General features: G+C 41.0%; 1 protein-coding gene across 1 annotated transcript in view; it reads left to right on the forward strand.

The window, feature by feature from the left end:
• Nucleotides 1-1,126: 1,126 nt before the first annotated feature.
• The window catches only part of flrt2 (fibronectin leucine rich transmembrane protein 2), a 43,800-nt gene continuing 29,019 nt past the window's right edge, over nucleotides 1,127-15,907 (forward strand). Inside the window, exon 1 of the mRNA XM_035678919.1 lies at nucleotides 1,127-1,515. The gene's annotated coding sequence lies outside the window, so the exon portion shown is untranslated. The remainder of the gene's footprint in view (nucleotides 1,516-15,907) is intronic.

Here is a 15,907-nt window from a genome sequence, read left to right on the forward strand (position 1 = left end):
AACAGACTGTTAATGGAAGCGTCTAGCTGGATAATTGACACACACACACACACTGTGAGGAGTTGAGGAGCAAAAGCAAATAGTTGTGCTCTGAAAGGTGAGGGGGGGCAGTGATGAATGACAACTGCACTGTCATGAAAAGTGACTAAATGAAGTGACTGAGTGAATAAAACCAGACTTTTGAAAAGGAAATTAAATAAAAAATGAACTCCAATAAAATTATAAAGCTCTATAAACGGGTTCCCGACTGAACATTGTTAGCCGTTTCCTTCAAGCTGTGGTACCGCTCTTCAGAGCCACATTGAAAATCTCTTCCTGCGCCTCTTTCTGTATTCCCTGTAGATGCTTGTTGTCGATGTCCTTGACACATTCTTGCTTTTAATGAGAGCCTATTTGTTTCTGCTTTTGAATTGCTTTTTCTCTAATTATTTCCATTTTACTTCACTTTTATCATGATTGTAAAGCACCTTGTCACAATCTGTCTGTGCGCTATGCAAATAAAAGCATTATTATTCCTGTGATTGTGGTCACCCTCATTAGTTATGTATCTGTTTTAATTGTATAATTCATATCTCTGACCCAGGATGCTAAAATGTGAAAACAGCAGCTCAACAAAAGAAAGAGAAAAGAAGAAGATGCTTTTTCTCCATGAGGAAAACACCCCAGTCTCTAAGTGAGCAATAAATCTAGCACTTAGGAGAGGTTGTCTGAGTGTGTGTTTATTTGAGTGTGTAAATGTACTCAATGTCCTCAAGTCCATACCCTCCAGAGCTGTCAAATGCGGCCTGGCCCCGCAACTTCCGCAACCCGTGACCCCTGTGACTCCTGTTTTGTTCTCGGCACTCCAGGCCCCTCAGATATCCCCTCCACTGGAACTCCCCCAGATGACAGACACCCCTCTCCTCTCCTGTTCCTACACACTACCCCAGTAGCCTTTGACCTCCCCAGCACCTCTGCCTCTCTGTGCGACTGCCCTTGCATTCCAGTAAAGGAGCTGAAACCTGAGCCCGCGGTGAGCTCATCGCCGGGCCATGGAATCAAGAGTTAAATGATACCAAAAAACACAGAGAGGAGAGAAAAACTGAGGGAGAAGCAGGGGGGGGGAGAGAAAGAGAGAGGCAGCCGTTGGTGCAGGACAGGTCTGGAACTGGTTCTGTGTGTCTGCTCGCTCTTCTGGGCTCTTCAAGGGGTTAAGTTACACCAGAGAAAGCGAGGAGGAAGAGGAAGAAGGAACTGCTGGCGTCTTTGAATTCTCTCAGCTTTTGTCTGTCTCGCTTTCCCCCCTCTCGCTGTCTCTCAGCGGCCTGACTGACTGGTGCCTGCAGTTTCCTCTTGACACACTCCAGCAAGCCCGCCGCCCTCCATCCGCGCTTTCAAGTTAACGAGCCCCGTCGGTCTCGTCCTCGTGTCTGGGAGCCGGGGATGTGAGTGTAATGCCGTGAGGTCGCGCTCTCCACTCTGTCTGCGTCTCTGTTCTTCTCTGACCCTGCCATGACCACCAAGTGTCCAAAGACGGTAAGTGTCCCTCTTTAAACTGTCTGCCAGTGTGTGTGTGTGTATGTTTGTGTGCATAGTTTGGGGGATTGTGTGGCCTTTTCTGTGTGTTCAAAAATGGGGAAAAAAATAACTGATCTGTTCCAGAAAAAAAATCTTTTCTAAAGCTGTTCCCCAAATGTGACGTCTCAGAATCATTGTGATTCGTGTCTCATATTGTGATGAGTACCATTAAGATGCTTAATCACTGCAAACATAATTAAACCAATCAGTGTTTCTCTCAAGCTGAGTTCTAAGGATGACTGCGGTAAGTTAGAGAAAGGGGCTTTCTAGCCGAGAGTGTCTCCAGCTGAAAGCAAAGATCAACTTTTAAAAGTTTTAAGAGTGCCATTAGATAAACCTTTTCATGCATGCATTATTCATGGCTGCCATGTTTCTTTCTAGTTCACTGGCTGTTGTTCACCGTGTCTCTCTCTGACCTTGTGCACTTGTCTTGTCAACCTTTGGGGTGACAAATCCCTTTAGAACCAAGTTTGAAACAGCGGCGGTGATTTTAATGGGTGGCCTACAGGAGACACTAAATAAAAGGTTGAGTACACATTATTTTAAAGGGGGGAAAAAAAGCCTAATAAAAGAGTGCATTCACATCCTCGGGGGTTGTTTTAAAAAATCAGAACACTGTAAGGGCCAGTTTACATTCTGAAATCTGCCACCTGCTCTTCCTTTCAGAGCAGAAAGCAATTTAAAATAATTGTGAGCGTTTCCAGCAATAACTTTAAAAATGTCTGAGGTGAAACAGTAACAATTATCTCTAACATCTTTTGCAATGGTCTCATTATTTAAATGGGTGTGAAGTGCTCCATTGCTCCTCACAGGTAAACACACCATGCTTCTTGGGAAATAATGACATCTCCATGATCAAAAGCTTTTTTTTTATTTTTATTTTTATTTTTTTTTTGCCAGGGAACGCTGCCCTGAATGCACTTAATTTACAAAGCTGTTTTATTCACAGGTTTTTGCCTAACACACCGGCAGCACGCCAAGTCCCAGACCATGACTGCCAGTGGATGTGATTAATGAGTAAACATTACAACCTATAGAGAATAACAGCACATATCTCGCCAGCATTGACATATAACCTCTAATATTTAATGATCTTAGTAAATTCACAGTATTTTCAAGCAGTGTCAACCCAATTATTGAATTGATATCTTTTCCAAATGTTCAGTGCAAATTGAATCGTACATACATCGCAAGGAAGGCAAGGGTCAGAGTTACAGCGAGTTGAAAGTGGTTCCAACCACATTCTGGAAAACTGGACAATTTTCTATTTTTCCTGCCATAGAAACACCTCGAAATTGATTAAAATTACCAAATTTCCTGGAAATAATCCATGTTGTTTTGAAAAATGTTAATTGTATTTTAGCCCCTCTCTCAGATCGCCTACATAAACCTTTAGGTGGATATTTAGTTTGAAACTCAACAGTTGGTAGCTGTGCGGGACGACACTTCAAAGTGGGTTAATCGGACGTGAAGCAGAACAGTAAAACTTTTCAAACCCTCCCTTTTTCTTTCGGCTGTGTCAGTCAGTCTAGCTGTTCAGAGTGTGAACGGATTTGCAGAGATCTTTTGGGTGTCATAAAGAACCTGAGACACTTCTTTGTCATTAAAAAAGGAGGTAAAAACCAGGAGTTAGAGTCAGTGCTAGGCCCACTGGTACATAATGTGACTGTGAGCAAATGCTGTCCTGAAGTGAAAAGAAACACTCCTGGAAAGTGTACTGGAAAAACATTCTTGATAAAAGTAGGAACACTGATCATCCCTGTCAGATGAACTCAAGCACCCCCTCATCAGCTCCAACCATCATGTTCCAAATGTGTTCATTTCAAATGACTTTTAAAGTGGATGTTAAGTAACACTACATAAAAGTGGATATTGTTACAATTAAATTGTCCTTGTTGATTCGGTCAAGTTTGCATTCTGCTAACACAGTGGCTGTTTCAACCATTTAACCATTACTTTTACCTGATTGTTTCAACTGTTGAACCTGCTAACTAGTTTTCATGTAATCTCTATGGCAACATATGATTTCATTGTGTTACAACTCACTGGCTGATGTCTTGTGCAGTAAGCATATAGCTGGTAGCTTATTTGTTACTGATTGTACATTTACTCAGGATTAGCAGCCCTCCTAATCATATCAGATCCCTTGTTTGCTTAAAAATAGCAGTGCGACAGTGTAAAGATACTTCACTACGAGTACAGTCCTGCATTCAAAGTGTTACTTCAGAGAACGTATTCTCAGATAAATGTACTGAAAGTATAAAAAGTATAAGTACTCGTCATGAAGGTAGAATGGTCCCTGTTAATATATATTTTTTCTATTTAATATTATTGCATTATCATTTCTGATGTAATAATATGGAAGCAGAATGCTAATGTTGTAGCTGGTCGAGGTGGAGCTTTTTTACTTTATATACTTACAAGTTGAAAGTTCAATCAGAACAGACCTTTTTTTCCCTCCACTTGGAGGATTTGCTGCTTTTCTCTGTTTTATATCACCGTAAACTGAATATCTTTGGGTTCTGGACCATCGGTCAGACAGAACGAGACATTTAAAGACATCACAGTTGGCTTAGAAAATTGTGCTGGACCTTTTTCGCTGTTCTCAGAGCGACCAAACAATTAATTAATTGATAATAAATATTGTCCACAAGGGGACAAAAATACCTTTATAACACCATCTCATATTTTGCATATAGAATCTGCAAAGTAACTAGTAGCCATAGCTGTCAAATAAATGCAGTGCAGTACAATATTTCTTTCTTAAATGTTGTGGAGTAGAAGTGTAAAGTATGAGCCTAACTGAGGTGACATTTCCAAATCTTTCAAAATCACTGCAAATTTCATGCACCGTCATTCATGCAGCACTTCTAAAAATATGTCACTAAAGTGTCAGTGCGGGTGACAGCTCAACATGCACCTTTCTGGAGCGTGAGGGTTCAAGCGCTGAAAAGGAGCTCTTTCACCTATAATTGCTTTAGGGGACAGGCAGGTAGTCAGAAACGGTTTTATATAGAAGTACATGAATGAGCATATTTGACAGCTGGAATGTGTTTTTGTACAGCACAGGGGGAAGAAAGAGGCACACATTTAAGCCTCTGTCTCAAGCTGTCCATTTAGAGACATTTAGTAGCCAGAATCATTATTTTGACGACAAGAAGGACTCACTGTGTCAGAATGTATTAGAAATAAATTATAAAGACAATAAAGTAGGACATTATAAGAATAAAAAAGCAATATTTTTGAAGAATTACTTCCTTTTAATTATTAAACTGTTAAATTACTTTCTTATTTAGGCACACTTACAGTACAGTGGAATTAATCAGCGTCCTGGCGGGACATTGAATCAGTCCTCCAACAAGCCCAATCCCGTACTTTAGAGTCAGCTGACCACAGCAGCTAACTGAAGGCATGAATCAGACGTTGTCTGGTGCTGGACATGGCCCGAGGGCAGAGCTCAGATATGCAGCGAGGGAGCAGAAGGAAAGCTCTAAAAAGGGGAGCGTGAGGAGAACATTGAGAGAGATCCGAGGGTGAGGAGGGGGAGACACAGAGAGAGAGAGTGTAGACCATAGACTGGTTCTCTGGCCAACTGAGAGATCCAGCACAAGGGGAAGCTTGTTCTTGCGCTGCCTCACCGTTCTCTGGGCATGTAGCAGGAGGACGCGGCCTCCCTCGGATGAAAGGAAAATAGACTCGAATACCAGAGGATAATGTGATTACGCCAAATAGGAGAATGAAGGTTAATTGGAGTTAAGTGTCTATAAAAAACCGCCCTATATATATACATCTGCAAGTCAACCTACATTCTGCCAGCAGGGCTTGAATTCTCCCTGCCTCCTTTAAAATAAACACATAACTCAATGGTTCGAAAAGAATGTCGCAATGTATATTTTCCAAAGATAATACCTGCACATTTGCAGTCCAATCATTGGATTATAGTCAACGTGAATTGAATAACATGCGGACCAATGTGAAAAGCATGAAGCTGCCGCAGTGACCTCGCTACAAGTATCTCATACGAGTCTGGAGGTCGAATGCAGCCATTCAGCACCACCCGTGATAAATCCCAGCAGTAGCTGTTTTCATCAAACCCTCGTAATCTCCCACTCGTGACCATCCACGGCCTGTTTACGCTGGCCCTGTCATTCAGAGACAGACAGAAAAAAGATTCACCTCAGAATACAACCTTGACCCATAAAGGACGACCAGAGCTAAACATGGGAGGAAAAAATGACTTTTATTGCAACACTGTAGAAATCAAATTACATTATTAGACTGGCATGTAATTGGGCTACTTTAAAATAAATTTGTTTTATATTATGAATTGTAAAAGACTGTAATAAGCAAGTGTACATGACTGAAATTTGACTGAAATTTATTAACAAGTAATACTGTATATCCTTGGTGATTATTTGGAGTTGCGTTGTTATTTTGTGAAATTGTGAGTTTTTGAATATGGCATTGTGGGTAGGCACATTTTTTTGTTCATAATATCACTTCAGTTCCAACGGACACACAGGCAGTTCACCTGCTGGGGGCCGATGTTGTTAGCTTCTGATTAGTTTCCTCTTTAGTCTAAGCACTCTGTACAGTTCTTTGCAACCAATGTATCCAACTTAGCGACTTTTCCGCTGGATTTGGCAACTTTTTAGACCCCTTCACAGACTTTCTTCAAAGAAACACTTAGCGTTAAATGTAGCAGTGGACGTGCTGTACCGTGGCTGTCTCTGTAGAGCAGCTGCACTTTCAGTCGACCAACCACAGCCAGGCAGAAATGTGAATGAGACTGTGCTCACTAGGGCTGCCCCCGACTGAAGATTTTCCCAGTCAACCAGTAGTTAATAAATAAAGCAAATAGTCGACTAGTCGTAGAACATTTACGATATTAATTTCCATATTTAAATACATATATATTAGAAGCAGCCTGTTAAATGACAATGGAAAAAGCTGTAATGATTCTGAACGTGTCAGAACAACCAGCAATGAGACTGAACATTTAGTTTGTTTATTTCAACACAGTATAACATCACACAAGTCTTGTTCAAAACGCAAAATTAATAACTTCCAACTTTACTTTACATTTTCGCAGACTCATTGATACGATGGATGATGTATAATGTTAACAAACAAACTCCAGTAACAAGGTGTAGCTTCAGAACGAAGTTGACGTTTTTGTTTTTCTGCGACTATCTGACTAATGAATTAATAAATGAACTAATGCATTAACTAAGACTATTCTCATTACTAATGCTTAGGTCGACTATTGTCAGCCCTAGTGCAGCCCTAGTGCTTACTAAACGACCAGTCACTGATCACTGTCCCTCTCCCTTTTTTCAATTCTAAATTATTAAAAAGTATATACAAAATACAGAGTCTAGCTAAGTTCAACTTGACATAAAAAAAAACATATTTATTTGTATTATGTAATTGACCGTTATCTAGCGACTCTTCGAGCAGGCTTCCTTCCATTGCTAGTTAGCCTGGCTTGCTAGCTTCCACAGTGACTTACCAACACAGTGGGTCCAAATATTTTAATGTCATAAAGGGACAGATCACTAATGGCAACCAACACAGTGTGCTGACCAACACGTCCTCTATCAATCTTTGTCAGTAGCACACCACAGCAACGCGTCTCCTAGCAACACCTGCTCTCAAATGTCAGTAACTAGCTTCCACGTCCCACCCAGAGGTCTGAAGCTTAGACACAAATATATCAACAAATTATTTTATATTTATTTTATTTTTGAAAACTGGAAAATTATACAGCACAGCCACAGTATCAAAAAAGTGAGAATACTTTAAGTTTCCGTTCGATAAATAGTTAATTTATCATCATATTTTGAAATAACTGTTTTGTATATTTAAATGCAATATTTTGTATCAGCTTGTTTAGAAAATATAAAAACACTTCATGCCATTTTGAGAAGTACAGTGCTGTGTATGATTGAGTGGGCTGACACACAAGTTTTACGGCCTATAAGCAGGGCCGTCCTTGTTTGCTTTGGAGCCCTCTGAAAGCAGCCAAAAAAGCAATGGTGAATGCCAGCCAGAGAGGCTGCCAGCAGGCGTACAGCACACAACACAGAGCCCCGCTCCTTGATTTTCTGCTCCAACCACACTGAACTTTTGGGAGGCTTCAGGCTGCTGACGCATTTTGGACCGACTCCGCCACCCTCACCTCTACCCCATCTTTCCCCCTTATCTTAAATTTTATGCTCACACCTCATAAAAAATCAATTTGTCTCGTAAGTCTGATCTTTAGGACCGAGATCCTTTTTGTCATTTACAAGCGATGTTGCATTTTGTGTTCAGGCATTGTAAACCTATCGGGCTGAGCTTTTATGGTAACGACACTGCTGCATATACAGTAAGAAATGGAGCATTTTTCCAGAATGAAACCAAAACAGCAAGCTGCAGATTAGATGACGAATGGAGATTGTCTCACACACAGACATGTCTCATGTGGCAGCGGCGTTAGAAAGTACTGTACTCTAGATACTAGATCTAGATCTTGTACTATTTCAGAGGGTAATATTACATTTTTAATTCCACTACCTTTATTTGAGAGATATAGTTGCTTCTCAGATTCAGATCAAAGCCTTTAAGAAAAAAAGCTTTGTCTGGATGGGGCTCCTTGTCATGTTTCAGACGTCCATGAGTTGCTAGCAGTTTCAGCAAAGAGTGATCTCTTCTTTAAACGATTAAGATAGTTCTTTTAAATAACTGTTCTTATTAGAGAAAGAATGAATATATAAATTAATAAAAATTTAAGTATCAGAACTTTTTTTATTCCTTCCTGCGCACTTATAGTCACTGGATCAAAATGTATGAAAACCTAATTTCATTGTCATTTCATAAGTTCTAATCCTGTGTCCTTTCCACATTTCCACTTATCTCTTGTTACATGCTAACTATGTGTTAAATAAAATATCCTTTTTAAAAAATCCAAAATCACTTTTCTCGTCTTGTAAAATGTAAAAATATTTTTTCAATATGTTAGCTTGTGGGTATCTGGCAGAGCAACATCATAGTAAGAGGTGTGCATTTGGATTTCAGCTGGCAAAAACTGTTTACATTACAAACAAATGTGGTTGAGGTCTAATTTATTCATCTAACACCGTTCCTCCTCCTCCTACTCCTCTTGACCTAACAACGCAGGTGTGTGTGAAGGTGAACAGTCCTCCATTATCTCTCAGCTTCGTATCGCGCCATATTCCACCATGAGCGATCTATTCACATGTAATGTTTTCAGCACATTCTGTTTGACTCTCTAACCCGTTTCACCGTACATTTAACGTACAAACCTGAGCTTGTTCATCTTGAGCTGCTACAACAGTAACATACTGCTTACACATTAATGCATGAGTATTAACATGCTAACCAGTTCTTTTTGGTACTTTAAGTACATTTCGCTGATAAAATGTGTGTACTTTTACTTACTGTAAATAGGGTTTTGAATGGACTTTTACATTGCTGTACTTACACGTTTACCTAAGGTCCAAGTACTCTTCCACCGCTGTGCGGCAGTCACAGCCAGATGTGATGTCACCATCATATGTTCTGTGTTATGCTTTGCGAGTGACGTAAAGGCCAGCTTGAAATCTGATTTGAGTGGCTCGGCTCAGTCACTCAAAATTTGATTTGAGTCAGATTTCAAACCACCTACAGTATGACTTCTACGTGGATGTTGCCATCCACACTTGATAAAGGCAATCTGATTCCTATCTTGATATGCCGAAAATCTGATTTAGGCTGCCAGTCTGAACATAACATTTAGTGCCTGTCTTTTTACTCATACTCTCTATTTCTCTCGTTTTGCCTTTTATATCCCCTGTGTATCTCTCTTCAACCCTTTTCTTTACTCACCTCTCACGCCTTCCCCCACCAGACACTGTCAGTTTCGCTGTTGCAATACTGCAGGTTGGATCAAAGGTCTAGTCAACACAATACACCAGCTACACTTCCAAGATATACACTTTATAGATATTATGCAAGTCCCAGGACTTCCTGTTATTGCTCACCTTAAAGTTTTGCTTTATTAAACTTTCTCAACAACTATAAACCCTGCAGCATAATATCATGAAATGAAATAATCCTTTCACATGGGAACAAATTTAATCATTCTGTTTATGTGTACTGCTTTGATATCAGCTGATACATGATTCATTCTCAATAAAAAAGTTTGGAACATGCCTATCCAGGCTTCACTGCCTGTCCCGTTCTCAGTCACACAGGGCTCTGTTGACAGCCAGGCTCTGACAGCACTCACTGGAGAGTTTGAATATGTGTGCGCACACTCACTTCTCTTTGGATATATGTCTTTGTCTTTGTGTATGTTCCATTCACCTGTCTACATAAATGTGTTTTCCCCTTCCCTTCTTTTTAATTGTGTCTCTGTGTTTATTCAGGACGATCTTCTCTTCTGGCATTCTACACCATTATTTTCCTATTTTGCATGTCGCTTGCTGAGTTAGCTCACGCTGTCAGCTGCCTGCTGAGTGATGCATTCCCCTCTATCTCAAAAGCTTCACAGTAATTGCTGGGTAATTGTTTGTCCAGTAATGCAGCATGCAAAAGCTTGGTCTCTCATTACGTCTGTTGAATTTTGTTGAACAAATACACAGTGAAAAATAAAAAATAAAAATCTGAGATCTCTGCTTCGTGGCAAGATATTGTCACATGTTTCCAAAGCCAATTATTCAAATAACCTGGACTGTATTGATACAGCGAGGAATAATATCTGCCAGGTGGCGTACAGTTTTCACTTTGTTTTGAGAAAAATAGTCTTTCTTAACAGCCTCTGGCGAGCATCCAGCTCAGCCACATTCCACTTTCACATGACCTTCTCACAGACCCGGCCTGCAGCGAGAGCCGCACCGTCCGTCCCTGACCACACCTCTGTTTGACTGGCCTAGATATTTCAAGAGCTGCTTATCTTTTCTTCTTCTCCTCCTTCTGCCTCTTCTTCAGTGTTTACAAGACTCAACTCCAGATATTCAATTGGCTTGTAAATTGTATTTATATATATAGTTTTGTTTTACAAGGACAGATCTCCATTCAAACACTGGAAGCCTCTGAAATGTATCATAGTGCGGCTGAGGTTGTGTCAGGTGTTTTTCAGTCTGTCTAGCAGGTTTGAACACATAAGCCATAGATGTTGTGTTTTGACAGTTTTAATGTTAGGAATCAATCGGCTAGTGCTGAAACAACTGTATTTTTTAACTGATCCGTTGCTCAAAGGATTAGCTTGGCATTTTAAGAAATACTCCCATTTGCTGGCTGGCTCCATCCAAAGATAACGAAATCTGCCTGTTGTCTGTTTAAAACTTGCAAATGAACACATTATTTGGAGTTTGTCAAATCCAGTGTTTCAACCTGGGGGTCAGTATCCCTGCTAAGGGTCACCAAAGCTTCAATGGGGGTCACAAGGCCATCTTGATTTGAAGGTGTGCTAGAAAACGTAAAATGTATAAACAGTAAGCCTATTTCTTAGCATTTGTTTCACTTCTGTGAAGAAAAGTAAATGTAAATTGTTAAGTTTATTGTCTAATAGAACAATGGGCACATTATTTTGTTATAGAATGTTACAGATTATTTTACCAAAAAGAAAGAAGACACATATAGCATAGCACCATTGTTTATTATGCATGAGTTCTTTGAACACAAGCATATTTCTTCACCATCGGTTGCAAGGTCCTGTTCTCCACCCAACACTTTGTTGAACTTCCGCACGGTCTATATTTACGCCCATGGCCAGGCTTGCTATTTCCCCATTTCAAGTCTTTATGCTAAGCTAAGCTATTCAGCTCCTAGCTGTAGCTTCATATTTATCCTTTTCAACTCTCAGCAAGAAAGCATATAAGCATTCCCAGAATGTCAAAGTACTCACAGAAACATTCACCGCTTTTGTTTTATATAAATTAAATAGCTTATTGTTTTGGATCTGAGTTTATCACCTTTTTATAGATTCAATGATTTATAACCTTAGATTAATGGATAATGAAAATGGTCATTATTTGCAATCCACCCTGACTGCAGCAGCAACCCTCCGTCTGTTCCTGGAGTTTTTATTTACCTTCCCAATAACAGAGGAAGGCTGTGAAGCTAGCTTCTAAAGCAGGGAATGGAATTGGCTTTTGCAAATGACGGTGTGTGTGTTTGTATTAAGGAGTCAGAGAGACGGAGCCACGCAGCACTTTAATATCCCCAATAACGCTGGAAAGACGGGGCATCTGTTTGAGAATCCCACATCAAACGAGACGGCATGTCAGCGGAGGGTTATGCATATATTTCCCTTGCTCTTCCCATCCAACAGGAACAGGCAGGCGTACAGGGAGAGCTGATGAGTGCAAGGAGATATACTTTTGATCAAGACTAGAAAGTAAAGGATAGAAGAAACCAAACAGAGAGGATACATCAGTAAATATGTGGATACAGAGTCAAAACAGCTACAACGGAAACTTGCAAATCAATTACATTATCAAGGTTTTGTGTTGTGTTCTTGTTCTGTGGTATTGCAGGCAGGGATGTTGTTTTCCTGCGAGGGCATCTGGAGGAGATTAGGGTCCAACCTGACACTGCAGCCCCGTGAAACATGACTCAGGGATGAATGGAGGCTTTTAGACCAGTGTCTGTCTTCCCACACGTTGTTCTGCTATTCTTTATTTGTCCGTCACCCAATAAAACACGCACGGCGTTATCTGATACCCTCGCACTCGCCGAGCAAACAACGTTCTGCCAATCTCATTCCCTGCCTCTTATTCAAAAACAAGCCTTCATTGGGGCTTTTCACATAAGATGTTTTTTTTTATCATGTAAGAAAGCAAAGACTGTCACTGATGGCGCTATTAATTCCCAATCAGCTGTCCGCGCAGACTACACATCGATGTACGAGAATGTAATTTGTAAGGTCAGCAAACGTCTGTTTTCTCTCTTGTAAAAGCAATGAACCGGAGCGAGACAGAGCACAGAACAGGGAGCGTGAGGGAATGTAACAGAATAACATGAGTTTAGGCCCAGCAGAGACCAAATTACCTGCAAAAAGAAGTCCGTATTCAAAGCCCTTGTTTTGATACAGTCTACATGACTGCGGGTTGGACTCTTATTAGATTCGGCCTGCGTTTCCACTTGTGGCTCAGGCAAGGTCTTTATCCAGTGACGTCTTGGACCCCTGGCGCTCCGGTTGAGCTCCCATCTTTGCTCCTCCGTCATGGGGGCAGAGGGGGACTAATGCATGTCGCCGATGCCACCCACAGTTAGAGCAAACAGAGCTGACCGCCACTCAGCTGGGCACTAATGCAGCAGAGGGGAAAAGAGAGGGGGGAGGTTAGAGCTTTAGGGCTGTATCACCCTGTCGACTAACCCAGGTCACATAGCTGAAGGATATATATATATTTCAAACATTGTACGGATTTCCTGTGGCTGTTTTATGCTGGAGCTCGATATCTCTGTGAAAGCTGTTGTGTTGCCTCCATAATTGAGGCTGCTGCTGCCGCTGCTGTCAATTGTAGTTTGTTATTTTTCATTGTGAGAAAATGCGAGTTAAGGTAGTGACTTGACACATTAATGTAGAGCCGTGTCTGCTGGTTTGACAAACATTTTCTGTGGCCCCCGAGGAAGTGCGAGGATGTGAGAGAGACAGAGACTCAGGAATCGTACATTGTTTCCATTTCTTCAGCTAGTCAAAAGCAGGACTATATGGCGCTGTTCTGTTTGAGAGCGTGCCACTGTCCCTGCATGGGTTTCAATTTCAACTCCCTCAGCACATCAGAGACGCAATTGCTTCCTACTGCAATTTATTACAGGCAAATTGAAAGATTCCAAGGTGTGAGTCAGTTTGTGTTGGCTCTGAATGTGCAGGCCGGTTACTTACACTCCTTTTTTCTCCGTCTCTTTACATGGCCAGGCTTGTCGCCCATCTGGGTTTGTGAGAGTTATTGTAACCAAGTCCTCAGGAAAGAGAGAGAGAGAGGGAGGAAGAAAAAAAAGGAATTGCCGCTTTTCCAAAGCAAAGAGGGAGGATGGCAGTGGTCCCATTAGTTGACCCCCGGGCGAGCTCTCTGGAGGCATATAGACTTACCAGCGTCAAAGCATCAGAATATGCACTAGGCAGCATCAAAGCGCAGCAAAGGGGGCAGCTGATAGCTTGTGGTGACATTGTGCTGCGGGACAGAGCACTCTGCGCCATCATTACCGTGGATCCCTCACATCGTCTATTTATAATCAATTTTCCATTCCGAAACACGCCGCGTCTCTGCCTTCCATATGGTGTCGAGGAAAGAAAGAGACGGGGGACAAAAGGGGAGGAGAGGGGGGCGAGCAGGGAGCTGGTCCAGTATTACTAACACGGGGGAGAAATTATACAACAGGGACTGCTCACATAAATGGACCCAGACGTGTAAAAGTAACAGCGGTTTAGCGAGGCCGTTTCTTTAAAACCGGCGCTCAGACGAGGAATAAAACCACTCAATTTGCGCTGGGTCATACTTCAGAATGGTTCCCCCTTTTAAATTAGCCAGTAAACTGTGTAAAGCCACATCATTATTTGCAACAAAATGCCCTCATTTACAGGCGCAGATATCGCCAGTGAGTAAGTATTGTTCTGCTGCTCCAATCCTCCCTGTGTTTATTATCACGGGGCTCCTTACACTCTGTTTGCCCCGGGTATAGTTTTACACAGTTTTATTTTTTTTCTTTCTTGTATTGAAAATGCACTCATGAGTGGAATTTGTTTTGTTTTGGTTAAATGTCAAAGGAGCCACACTGTCAAGGTAAGCACACTGCTAAGACATGCTCATCTTGGTGAAAAACACAAATGTAGCTGCGTGGGAGTGTGTGTGTGTTTTTGCTCCCTTTCTGAAAGGATGAGTTGCAGCATTCTTGATGGAGGTGATGAACCCACATTGCAATGACATTCTGTGTGAGCGCGTGTTTCTGCGTGCCTGTGGTGTTATGCTTTGTCTTTGACACGCTGATAAGTTAAAGGAAGTGGAGTTCAGCTCGGGCCCTATGACTGTGACAAGGAAATATGACCAAACACAGAGACAATAGGGGTCAAGTGCTCTCCTTTTTTCCCCCCTTGCATCCTAATACCTAACGCTCATTCAGGGACACACGGAAGAGGATCGTGGCCTTGCGTTGCCACTTTACACCTACTTCCCCTGCGGCGACAGTAATAGGCCTGGAAGGGTAACCCGTTTCAGAATTGATGTAGGTTAAAGTAAACGAATGGTGGGATTGACCTTTTTGTTAAGCTCTCTCATTTTTCTGCAGCTTCCATACCACTGACGCCATCAGAAATGTGGCCCAAAGTGGCATCGCTGCGCCCTCAGAGGCTTGTAGCATTTAATTAATGTTCAAATCTGTGACATTTGCTGTTAACTGTGTTTTGAACAACATGGGAGCTTTTGCTGCTTTTGCTGATGCAAACATGGTATGACAAGAAGGCCTAGTGCACAAAACGTGATGGATGTTACTCGTGTTAGCTATTAGCCCCGTTACAGTCACACTTATAACTGTCCCTGGTAAACCACAGCAGGTAGGAACTAAAGTTACGTGGGCGAACGAACAGTAGTTAATAGTTGGTGGAAAATAATTCGAGTAAGTTTGAGAATGAAACAGAAAATGAAAACTATTGAAAATTTAATTTCAGTCATATTCAAAGCAAAAATGCCAACATTTGCTGGTTCAAACAAAAAATAAATATAAGTAGTCAATGGATCTGCAGATTTTCTTTTGTCTTTTTTAACAGAGAATTCCTATTTTTGCATTTCGGACTGCTGGTTGGACATAAGTATGAACATAACAATATGTAATTTTGACTGGAATTATTTTATTTATTTATGATTTTTTTTTGCTCTTTTCTGATATTTTATGAACAAAATAATTAATTGATTAACTACATAAATATTTAGCAGATTTATCAACAATGTAAATATGCATTATCTGCTACCCTGATAATGTTAAAATGATTCAAATGACAAATAAAAAAAACTACTGAAGTAATACCTATGATATTTTACAGTTGACACTACAAAAGTTGAAGTCATGATCGAAATGCAAATGCTGAAAGAAGTTGAAATGGAAGTGCTGACAGAGGCTAGAGTTTGAATGAAGTTTAGATGTCATTTGAAATGAAAGCCCTGAGTAAAGCTGAAGTACCAGCTGAGGTAAAAGTGCTAAAATGATTGAAAGATTCAGCCAGAATTCATGCTTTGAAAAGTGTTAAACTGATCAAAGTGTAAGTGGTAAATTGAGCTGGAGGTGTCAGTTGAAGTAGAAGTCCTGAAAGAAATTAATGTCAGTTCAAGTGCATAAACTGAAAGATGTCCGTTGATGTCAACTGATG

The sequence above is a fragment of the Morone saxatilis genome, unplaced genomic scaffold, assembly GCF_004916995.1.
Source record: "Morone saxatilis isolate NCDOM2014 unplaced genomic scaffold, NCSU_SB_2.0 Contig7, whole genome shotgun sequence".
Lineage (NCBI taxonomy): Eukaryota > Metazoa > Chordata > Actinopteri > Moronidae > Morone > Morone saxatilis.